This window comes from Myodes glareolus, chromosome 11 (assembly GCF_982192425.1).
Source record: "Myodes glareolus chromosome 11, mMyoGla1.1, whole genome shotgun sequence".
Lineage (NCBI taxonomy): Eukaryota > Metazoa > Chordata > Mammalia > Rodentia > Cricetidae > Myodes > Myodes glareolus.
Window position 1 is genome coordinate 25,868,384 of NC_142036.1, and position 9,964 is coordinate 25,878,347.

Here is a 9,964-nt window from a genome sequence, read left to right on the forward strand (position 1 = left end):
GCCCCATGCCTTTGCTCTGCCATCATAGAGTCTAACCCTCTGGAACCAGAAGCCCAAATACACTTGTTCCTCTATAAATTAGTTGTTTTGGTAGTGGCATTTTATCACAGTAATAAACAGTAACTAATAGAAGCATGTTTCAAGATCATTACTACCTAATGACAGATGAGCTTAGGACCAAGATCTTCAAACATATTTAGTCAACACACAAAGATGCCATAAAATAAAAAAATAAAAAATAATAAAAATAATAAAAAAATCAAGTATATCAGAAATATTTGTATTTGACCTATCACTAAACTGGGTGACACATATTTTTAACTCATTTTTCCTTCACTATAACCATTTACCCTAAGCTGATATTCCCCTTTTTCAACAGGCACTTCATATCTAGAGATTTCAGCTTGAGTTAATTTTGAACAATTGAAATTTTTTTCCAGTAAGTTGTTTCTCTAAGCTCACTTTTTATACTGTAAGATTAGTACTGCAGCTATTCTACACTGTCTGTGCTTACTACATCTGGCAGCTTCTTTACAAAGAAGTACTTGATTACCTCTATAACTTCTTTCTTCAGTTACATAAATTTCAATTTATGAAATTCATATGTTTCATCTTATCAGACAATTATACTATCTCTTTCACTGGTTAGATTGAAACTTGGAAGCTACACAACGGTAAATGGCAATGTTTTTTTCTTTTTTCCAGCTCATTTAACAGTTAGACTGACAACAGTTAAACAGCTCTAGTTAGCCGTCCTTTTAATTATTGTGGGTTTTATAGAACTGTCTATGACAAACCACATATTTTGAATTTCCCTCTTCTCTGGGACCAAACACTGCAAATTGTATCAAAGAAGAACCCTGCTTCCTCCCCATTCAGTTTGTTTGTAGCTATTCCATCACCATAGAAAAGTTATTGAATCAAATTAATATTTTAGCAGATAGCTTATTATAATTTTCATTATTATAATTACCTCTAATTAATCTCTGGTTACCTTTTCTTTTTATATTTTACTAATGTTTCTTGTGTGTAGAGTCTTCACTGTAGACCGAAGATGTAGTATTAAGAACTGAACTTACATAACTAAGGCAATGTATTTGGGTGTTTCTCTTCTGTGGCAACAAACATTGTGAACCAAAGAAGCCCATCTCTTCCCCACCTAACTCACGTGTAGCTATTCCACTGTTACAGAAAAGTGATTACATCAATTAATATTTTAGCAGGGAGCTTATTTTAGTATTCATTACTATAATTACCTTTAATTGTATGTGTCCCTTGTCTTTTCTTTCAATTTGTTGTTGTTGTTGTTGTTTACATTTTAGCCTTGTTTCTCTGTACAGATTAAAGACCCAGCTATCGAGAACTGAAGTTTCACAGTTGACTGCCTTAGCTGAGTTTTTACGGTTAACTGCCTTAACAGTCCACTTAATTTGGTAACAGCCAATCAGCTGCTACTAAGTACAGAAGCCTGCTAAGAAAAATCTAAAGGATGGGCAGTTGGAATTTCTAACTAACTGCCTCCATCAAGGGTATCAGAGATTTTCATTGAAAACTTATGATCAGTAGTAGTTTCCCAAATCTATAATCTTTAATATAATATCCATTTTAGAGTGTTCAGATGCTTATTTGAGGACTTAAGTAAAAACATAAAAGCCAAAATGTCACTCTGTCTCTATACATCGAAACTTAAGGCAACCTGTCATAAAGAGCTTCATACTTAGATTGAAAAAATAGGACTTAAGTGCAAAGACTGACAAATGAACTTATTGCAAGACAAACAAGTAAACAGACAGGGTGCAAAGATTAGAAAGAGCTGTGTCTGCATAGAATTTGCCAAGTTTCTCCCATATTCATTGCTGTGTGGAAGCACTTTGTTGGGTTTGCAGACTCACTAAAGATACCCAGAATGAATCTGAATGACTTTCTCAGTATCAAACACTCATAAATGGATGTAAAGCTGGCAAGTAATGTTGTAACTATGCTACTTAATCCCATTTTATATACATCGTTTTCTTCAAAAGAGAGTTCACACGGTCACATCAAATCTGCTTTGTGACCCTCTCACAGAAGTAAACTGGTCACAGTTTACTGTATTCCTGGGAAAGCCTGTGTAAGAAATACTCTTTCTTCTTTTCTGATGACCTTGAAAGAAGTTAGTCTGAATCTGAAAAAAGTGCAGAACACAGCAAAGTATGTCCACTAGTAAAAACTCATTTCCCACTGATACTGGAGACTCCTCTTTTCTTGTAGGTTGTTTCTTGCACTAGAAGGTGGCAAATATTTTTCCAGGCAAGGTCTCTCAACTAACCTGAGTGGCCAATAGAACTAGAAATATGCCTGTTGGGGCCTCCCCACTAACTTTTTAGAAGGTGCTGAGACTAGAACTCAAGTCCTTCTGCTTGTCTGACAAGCACTCTATTGAATGAACTAATTCCTAAGACACCCCCCATTGTTCAAGTCTATGTCTTTTTATAAAAATGAAACAAAATTATAGTATTTCATGCCTACTTTAACAATGATTCCTGTACATCTACTGCTTATGTTTCTTCAGTTATCTTATTCTTAAAATTTCCTGTGGTTAGGGCTGGAGAGATGGCGCTCAGTGGTTAAGGGCACTCACTGCCTGCTCTTCCAGAGAACCCAGGTTCAATTCCCAGCAACCACATGGCAGCTCACAACTGCTTGTAATTCCAGTCTCAGGGGATTTGGCACCTTCACACCAATGCGCATCAAATAAAGTTAAATAAATTTTTAAAATTTCCTGCGGTTGTAGGAATCAAGATCTAGTAAAGTCTGTACTTTGCTGCTGGTTGATGCAAAGTCATAGTCATGTATCACTTCATGGCAAGTGTTGTCATTTTCAAAAAGCGGCACGAGAGAGAAACAAGCCACGTGACAGAGCTCAGGTGGAGGGGTTTTTATTGGGGGAAGTGAATGGGAATAGGGGGAAAGGAGACTGGCCTCTGGGGACAGGGGCCACAGAGGAGAAGAGAGAGTCAGAGAGAGACAGAGACAGGCAGAAAAGAGGAAAGAGAGAAAGAAAGAGACGGGAGGTTGGCAAGGCCCACCTTTTAAAAGGGAACCTAGTGTACACGCACAGAAGGTGTGCTTAGTGGCCCCAGCTGAGGATGCAAACTGTCAGAACCTCAAGGACAGGTGAGTACAAATGCCTGAATACTAACAGCAAGGATGCATCCTATAAATGTGTCCTTGGGAGACTTCATCCTTGAGCAAACAGAGTACTTACACAAGCTTATATTGTATAAGACAACTAATTGTTTTGTGTGTGGCCTCTTGATGTAATCAAGATACAGAATAAACACAAACTGAATTAGACTGCTGTAGCATATTGCAGCCTACAGTTACACAAATAACTCACTTCTAAGTAGGAGTACATGCTGATAGAATAGTAAAAAGTTATAATGTAGTACACGAAGCAGTCACAGAATCATCTATTGTCACCATTAAGCATTATGCTCTATCCATAAGTATAGGTGCTGTACTTTATATGACTGAAAGCATGGAGGATTTGATTACACCAGCATCATCACCAACGTGAATACTACATAGTGTTATAATATTATCACAACTATGATCAAAGTAGCCTACAAGAATCTTTCAGTCCCATTATAATCTTGCAGGATTATGCTGTCATCCATATTGTCCATCATTGAGTGTGACATTGAAAAGTGTTATGTGTCTATATTTTTCAAGTATTGAAATCTGTAAGCAGATAATTTTCCTCCCACCAATCATTTTTCTCAATTTTCACTTGTACCTGACAAGTTGAAGAAGGAATTAGCTATTTTCCATAGGGTAGATTTTGATGACTGTTGATTTTGATTCTGTTGATTTCATAATAAAGAAATTTTTGTACCGTAAGCCTACTTGCTGTGGAATAATCCTTTTGTACACTGTAAAGATTTATACACTGTACACTATATCTATGTACACATAGATTTGTACACTGTAACTAGTTTAATAAACAAACTGACTGGTCAATAGCTGAATAGGAGAAGGTTAGGTGGAAATTCCAAACTGAGACTGCTTGGGAGAAAAAGGGCAGAGTCAGGAGATACCAGGCAGCTGCCAAGAAAGCAGGTTGTGTAGAAAATGAGGTAGCAAGCCATGAGTCATGTGGCAAAGCATAAATAAGGAATATGGTCTAACTTAAAATATAATAACTGGTTAATAATCCTGCACTATTGACTGAGCATTTACAATTAATAGAAGTCTCTGTGTGTTTCTTTGGGAGTGGCTGGCAGAACAGAAACTTCTGCATACACCTACCACATTTATTCAGTAAATTGTTAGAAATTTAGAAGCTTGTTGGTGTCTTAGTTACTTTTTTGTTGATGTGATAAGATACCATAACCCAGGCAACTTATAAAATAAAGCATTTAATTTGAGACTCATGGTCTGTGACCATCATGGCAGGGAGCATGACAACAAGCATGGAGCCTTAGTGCTGAGCTCTAAATTAGGGCTTCCATCTTATCCACAAGGACCAGACAGAGAGAGATAACTGGAAATGGTGTGGGCTTTTGAAACTTCAAAGTCCATCCCCAGGTGACATACCTCCTCCAACAAGACCACACCTCCTAATAATTCCTAAACAGTTCTACCAACTGGGGACCCAATTATTAAGACATACAGTCTATAGAGAAACCAACACAATTCCTTCCTTCATCCCTCCCTCCCCACACCACCTCCTACCTTTCTTTCCTCCTGAGCAAACAAGAAATGCAAGCAAACAGCTTCCAAAAAAATGTGAGTAATGATAGAAACAACTGGCTGCCTAGACAGACACCCAAAGTCCCTCTGCTATGTTGGGGCATCCGTCTTTGGTCTTTAGACCTAATATATTCGGCAAACTTTTCTATGAAGCAGGATATTTTGTGTCCTGCTTGTCTCATTAGGACAGCATAATGTCAGCAGTCAAGGCAGGGGCATTTTCTTGCCCAGTGGCTTCCTTTGGCCACAAAGAAAGTAAACTCCATGTGGAGTTTTATTAGTACCCATTATCTTCTCTGAAGTAGATTGGTGCTGCCAGAAGCAGACATGTCTCAATTGCTATAAAAAAGAAGAACCTAGGTTATTAAAATATCTTAAATGTCATATTCTGTAGATATCTGAAGTGTTTGAAGATGGCCTATCTATCTAAACTACATCTTTGTTTGACCTTGAAAACATACCTAATGTAACTACAAGTTCGATTATACTAGATGGTTAACTACTAACCTATATTTTTTATTATCCTCAATAGTTGATAATAATACTTTCAAGGACTAGAAATTTGCATTACCTTGTTAAATGAGCTGTATAGTACAGTACAAGATTGAACAAGATTAGACACGACCCTGACTTCCCAAAGCCAGTCCTATTGTCTGCTAGGTCACTGGCCCAGGAACAGTTCCTGCTCTTGTACTGAGGCTATCCACCCAGAGGGGTGAGTGTACACCTGCCCAGCCGGAAGGGAGTGCAGGGCACCTCCAGTTCCTGCTGCAGGGTCTTCTTTCTTCAACACAACCCTCCTCTCCCCTCAAGTTCGCCCTTTTGTCTGCGGGGTCCTTGGACTTCCAAGAGCCCCTGTCCTTGTGCTGAAAATAACCATCCAGACTGGTGAGTGGGTGCCATCCCTGGTCAGGGCAGTTGGTTCGGGAAAGGAGCACAGGGCCCCTCCAACTCCTGCTGCTTGGCTGCCGCTTGGGTTTCTTTGTTTCATATGACCCTGCCCCTCCCAAGCCTGCCCTATTGTCTGTGAGGTCCTTGGCCCAGTAATGTTTCCTACTTCTGCACTGAGGAGATCCACCCAGAGAGTCAGTCACAGCAAAGACTGGACCAAGATGCCAAGGCTCTCCTGGCTGCACTTGAAGGAAGAGATGGGCAGGTGCCAATGCAAGAATTCCTCCAACAACCTGAAAGGCAACATGACATCACCAGAGTCCAGGGATCACACAACCAGAAGACTTGAACACCCTATTCCAGATAAAGTAGAATAAATCGACTTTAAACGTAACATTATGAAAATAATAGAGGTTATTTTATAATTTTAAACAGGATGTGAAGAGCTACTTTAAAGAAACGAAGAAGACAAGCAAAAAAAGTAGAAAAAATGAATAAATCTCTCAAAGATACCCAAGAAAACCAATATAAAGTAATCAAACAGGTAATGGAAACAGTTCAAGACTTGAAAAATGAAATGGAGGAAATGAAGAAAACACAAACCAAGGGAAGGCTGGATATGGAAAATCTGAGTAAATGAGCAGGAACTACAGAGACAAGTATAACCAACAGAATACAAGAGATAGAAGAAAGAATCTCAGACACTAAAGATACTGTAGAGGAAATAAACTCATTGATTAAAGAAAGTAACAAATCCAACAAATTCCTAACACAAAACATCCAGGAATTCTGGGACACCATGTAAAAACCAAACCTAAGAATAATAGGGGTAGAAGAAGGAGAATAATTACAGCTCAAAGGTCCAGAAAATATATTCAACAAAATTATAGAAGAAAACTTTCCCAACCTAAAGAAGGATATTCCTATGAAGGTACAAGAAGCATACAGAACACCAAATAGACTGGATCAAAAAAAATCCCCTTGCCATATAATAATAAAAACACAAACCATACAAAATAAAGAAAGAATATTAAGAGCTGCAAAAGGAAAATGGTCAAGTAACATATAAAGGGAAACCTGTCAGAATTACACCTGACTTCTCAATGGAAACCTTGAAAGCCGGAAGGTCTTGGATAGATGTGCTGCAGACACTAAGAGACCATGGATGCAAGCTCAGACTACTATACCCAGCAAAGCTTGCACTCACCATCGATGGAGAAAATAAGATATTTCAGTACAAAAACAGATTTAAACAATATGGAGCCACAAACCCAACCTTACAGAAAATACTAGAAGGAAAACCACAAACTAAGGAAGCCAACAACACCCATAATAACACAGGCATCTGACAACCGTCCACCAGCACAACTCAAAGAAGGGAAACACACAAACACTACCACCAAAAAAAAAATAACTGGAGTTAACAACAACTGGTCATTAATATCACTTAATATCAATGGACTCAATTCACCTATAAAAAGGCACAGGTTAAGAGAATGGATACGAAAACAGGATTCAACATTCTGCTGTTTACAAGAAACACACCTCAACCTCAAAGACAGACACTACCTCAGACTAAAGGGTTGGAAAAAGGTTTTCCAATCAAATGGAACAAGCAGGTGTGGCTATACTAATATCTAGCAAAATGGATTTCAAACTAAAATCAATCAGAAGAGATGGAGAAGGACACTTTATACTCATAACAGGAACATTCATCAGGAGGAAATCTCAATCCTGAATATCTATGCCCCTAATATAAAGCACCCACATATGTAAAAGAAACATTACTAGAACTCAAAGCATACATCAAACTCCACTCTCTAATAGTAGGAGATTTCAACACTCCTCTCTCACCAATGGACAGGTCAACCAGACAGAAACTTAACAGAGAAATAAGAGAACTAACAGATGTAATGAACCAAATGGACTTAACAGACATCTATAGAACATTCCACCCAAACAAAAAAATATATACCTTTTTCTCAGCATCTCATGGAACCACCTGGAAAATTGATCATGTATTCGGTAACAAAACAAACATCCACACATACAAAAAAATTTTAGTAACCACCTGTGTACTATCAGATCATCATGAAATAAAGTTAGAATTTAACAATAATTCTACCCCCAGAAAGCCTACAAACTTATGGAAACTGAACAGTCAACTACTGAACCACCCCTGGGTCAAGGAAGAAATAAAGAAAGAAATTAATGTCTTCCTTGAATTCAATGAAAATAAAGACACAACATACCCAAACCTATGGGACACTATGAAAGCAGTGCTAAGAGGAAAGTTCATAGCACTAAATGCCTACATAAAAAAAAAATGGAGAAAGCTTACATTAGAGACTTAACAGCACACCTGAAAGCTCTAGAAAAAAAGAAGCAGACTCACCCAGGAAGAATAGAAGATTGGAAATAATCAAACTGAGGGCTGAAATCAACAAAACAGAAACACAGAAACAATCCAAAGAGTGAATGAAACAAATAGCTGGTTCTTGGAGAAAATCAACAAGATTGACAAACCCCTATCCAAACTAATCAAATGGCAGAGAGAAAACATGCAAATTAACAAGATCAGAAATAAAAAGGGGGATATAACCACAGACACAGAGGAAATTCAGAGAACCATCAGATCGTACTACAAAAGGTTGTATGCCACAAAATTGGAAAATGTGAAAGAAATGAACATTTTTTAGATAAGTATCATATACCAAAATTAAATCAAGACCTGGTGAACAATTTAAACAGACCTGTAAGTCGAGAAGAATTAGAAGCTGTCATCAAAAACCTCCTTAGCAAAAAAAGCCCAGGACCAGATGATTTCAACGCAGAATTCTACCAGAACTTCCAAGAAGAACTACCTATTCTCCTTAATGTGTTTCACAAAATAGAAACAGAAGGGTCATTGGCAAACTCCTTTTATGAAGCTACAGTTACCCTGATACCAAAACCACACACAGACTCAATCAAGAAAGAGAATTACAGACCAATCTCACTCATGAACATCAATGCAAAAATTCTCAATAAAATATTGGCAAACAGAATACAAGAACAGACCAAAAAAGTATCCATTACGATCAAGTAGGCTTCATCCCAGAGATGCAGGGCTGGTTCAACATATGAAGATCTATCAGTGTAATTCATTATACAAATAAACTGAAAGGAAAAAAACATATGATCATTTCGTTAGATGCTGAAAAAGCATTTGACAAAATTCAACACCTCTTTGTAATAAAGGTCCTGGAGAGACTAGGGATACAAGGTTCATACCCAAATATAATAAAAGCAATATATAACAAGCCGACAGCTAACATCAAATTGAATGGAAAGAAACTCAAAGCCATTCCACTAAAATCAGGAATACGACAAGGCTGTCTACTCTCTCCATACCTCTTCTATATAGTGCTTGAAGTTCTAGCAATAGCAATAAGACAACATAAGGGGATCAAGGGGATTCGAATTGGAAAGGATGAAGTTAAACTTTCGTTATTTGCAGATGATATGATAGCGTACATAAGCAACCCCAAAAACTCTACCAAAGAACTCCTACAGTTGATAAACACCTTTAGTAATGTGGCAGGATACAAGATCAAAAAAATCAGTTGCCCTCCTATACACAAAGGATAAAGAAGCAGAGAGGGAAATCAGAGAAACATCACCTTTCATGATAGCCACAAATAGCATAAAATATCTTGGGGTAACTCTAACCAAGGAAGTGAAAGACCTATTTGACAAGAACTTTAAGTCCTTGAAGAAAGAAATTGAGGAGGATACCAGAAAATGGAAAGATCTCCCCTGCTCTTGGATTGGGAGAATCAACATAGTAAAAATGGCAATTCTACCAAAAGCAATCTATAGATTCAATGCAATCCCCATCAAAATCCCATCAAACTTCTTCACAGACCTTGAGAGAACAATAATCAACTTTATATGGAAAAACAAAAAAACCAGGATAGTCAAAACAATCTTACACAATAAGGGAACTTCTGGAGGTATTACCATCCCTGACTTCAAACTCTATTACAGAGCGACAGTACTGAAAACCGCTTAGTATTGGCATAACAACAGAGAAGTCGACCTATGGAATAGAATAGAAGACCCGGGTATTAACCCACAAACTTATGAACACCTGATTTTCGACAAGGGAGCTAAAGGTATACAATGGAAGAAGGAAAGCATCTTTAACAAATGGTGCTGGCATAACTGGATGTCAACCTGTAGAAGAATGAAAGTAGATCCATATCTATCACCACGCACAAAACTCAAGTTCAAATGGATTAAAGACATCAACATTAATCCGACCACTTTGAACCTGATAGAAGAGAAAGTGGGAAGT

General features: G+C 37.7%; 1 protein-coding gene across 2 annotated transcripts in view; it reads right to left on the reverse strand.

Annotated features, from left to right (window-relative positions):
• Catsperb (catsper channel auxiliary subunit beta) overlaps positions 1-1,396 on the reverse strand; it is a 199,454-nt gene extending 198,058 nt beyond the window's left edge. For both annotated transcript variants that reach the window (XM_087911568.1, XM_087911569.1), the window contains exon 1: positions 1,257-1,396. The gene's annotated coding sequence lies outside the window, so the exon portion shown is untranslated. The remainder of the gene's footprint in view (positions 1-1,256) is intronic.
• Positions 1,397-9,964: the final 8,568 nt, after the last annotated feature.